This window comes from Mus pahari, unplaced genomic scaffold, assembly GCF_900095145.1.
Source record: "Mus pahari unplaced genomic scaffold, PAHARI_EIJ_v1.1 scaffold_12002_1, whole genome shotgun sequence".
In the NCBI taxonomy this organism is placed as follows: domain Eukaryota; kingdom Metazoa; phylum Chordata; class Mammalia; order Rodentia; family Muridae; genus Mus; species Mus pahari.
Window position 1 is genome coordinate 1 of NW_018393407.1, and position 2,296 is coordinate 2,296.

Below are 2,296 nucleotides of genomic sequence, written 5' to 3' on the forward strand. Positions count from 1 at the left end.
GACAGGCGAGACTCTTGTGTCCTTGTTCCTGCTGTCACAGGCCCCGCATAATTGTTTTGGGACAGATTTTGCATTTGACTCACCAGTGATCCTGGACACGCTAGGGTGCCTGCAGAGTAGAGAGTATCTAGAGAACCTTGGGACCATCCTCCGAGTTTGTGCCTAATGTGGCCTGGGACTGGCACCTACCAGAAGAAACCTGCGCTGCTGGTCGGGTGGGTTTCCTGTGTCCCTTCTGATGTCACAGGCCCCTCACAGTTGTTTTGGAACAGGAGTTGCACGTTTGCCTCACCAGTGATCCTAAGATCCTGGGCATGCTAGGGCATCTGCAGTTTGGAGAGTCCTCTAGGGACCTTGAGACCATCTTCCAAGTTTATGGCTAAGGTATCCCCTTTGTTCCCCCTTCTAAGAATGATTGAAGTATCCACACTTTGCTCTTCCTTATTCTTGAGTTTCATGTAGTTTGTGAATTGTATCTTGGGTATTCCAAGCTTCTGGACTAATATCCACTTATCAGTGAGTGCATATCATGTGTGTTCTTTTTTGGTTAGGTTACCTCACTCAGGATGATTTCATCCATATCCATCCATTTGTCTACAAATTTCATAAATTCATTGGTTTAATAGCTGTGTAGTACTCCATGTGTAAATGTACCATATTTTCTGTATTCATTCCTCCATTGAGGGACATCTGGGATCTTTCCAACTTCTGGCTCTTATAAATAAGGAGGCTGCTATGAACATAGTGGAGCATGTGTCCTTATTACAAGTTGGAGCATATTCTAGGTATATGCAAAGTAGTGGTATTGCTGGGTCCTCAGGTGGTACTATGACCAAATTTCTGAGGAACCGACAAACTGATTTCCAGAGTGGTAGTACCAGCTTGCAATCCTACCTGCAATGGAGGAGTGTTCCTCTTTCTCCCAACCTCACCAGCATCTGCTGTCACCTGAGTTTTTGATCTTAGCCATTCTGACTGGCTTGATGTGGAATCTCTGGGTTGTATTGATTTGCATTTCCCTGCTGAATATGGATGTTGAACATTTTTAGGTGCTTTTCAGCCATCTGATATTCCTTGGTGGAGAATATTTTGTTTAGCTCTGAATCCCATTTTTTAATAGGGTTATTTTTTTCCTTGGTCTAACTTCTTGAGTTCTTTGTTATATTTTTGATATTACTCCTCTATCAGATTTAGGATTGGTAAAGATTCTTCCCCAATCTGTTGGTTGCTGTTTTGTCCTGTTGACAGTGTCCTTTGCCTTACAGAAGCTTTGCAATTTTATGAGGTTCCATTTGTCAATTCTTGATTTTTGAGTATAAGCTATTGGGGTTCTTTTCAGAATGTTTTTCCCTGTGCCCACCTGCTCCAAGATCTTCCCCACTTTCCTTTCTGTTAGTTTCAGAGTATTTGGTACTATGTGAAGGTCCTTGATCCACTTGGACTTGAGACTGAAGGAATGACCATCCAGAGGATTCCCCATCTGGGAATACAGGCCATATACAATCACCAGACCCAGAAACAATTATGGATGCCATCAAGTGCTTGCTGACAGGAGCCTGATATAGCTATTTCCTGAGAGGCTCTGTCAGTGCCAGACGAATACAGAAGTGGATCCTCACAGCCATTCATTGGACTGAGCACATGGTCCACAATAAATTACCTAGAGAAGGACCCAGGAAGCTGAAGAGGTTAGCAGCCCCATAGGAGGAACAATATGAACTAACCCCTAGAGCTCCCAGGCACTAAATCACCAACAAAATGGTACACATGGTGGGATTCATGTCTCCAGCTGCATATGTAGCAGAGGATGGCCTAGTCAGTCCTCGATGGGAGGACAGGCTTTATGTTCCAGTGTAGGGGAATGCAGGGTCAGGAAGCAGGAGAGGGTGGGTTTGTGAGCAGGGGTGGGAAGGGCTTAGGGGGAGGGTATTTTCAGAGAGGAAACCAGGAAAGGGGATAATATTTGAAATGTAAATAAAGAAAATATCTAATAAAAATGTTCAACTCACTTAATAAAACATAAAACAACATTAAAACCGTTAAATTATTTTGCAGGTATAATCACAACCTAATACATCATAATACATAACTGGATTACCATATCAATTGGTCACAAAAAAATCCAAAAATTCCTTGTTGAAACCACATTGAGCTGTATTTAAAATTTCCATAATTAGAACCCATTTCCCCATGATTGGTGTGCTCTGTTTTCAGGGTGACACCTAAGACCATCCACTTGATTTCCTCTGTTTATTTTGCCATTGAAGAAATCAATAGGAACACTCATATTTTACCC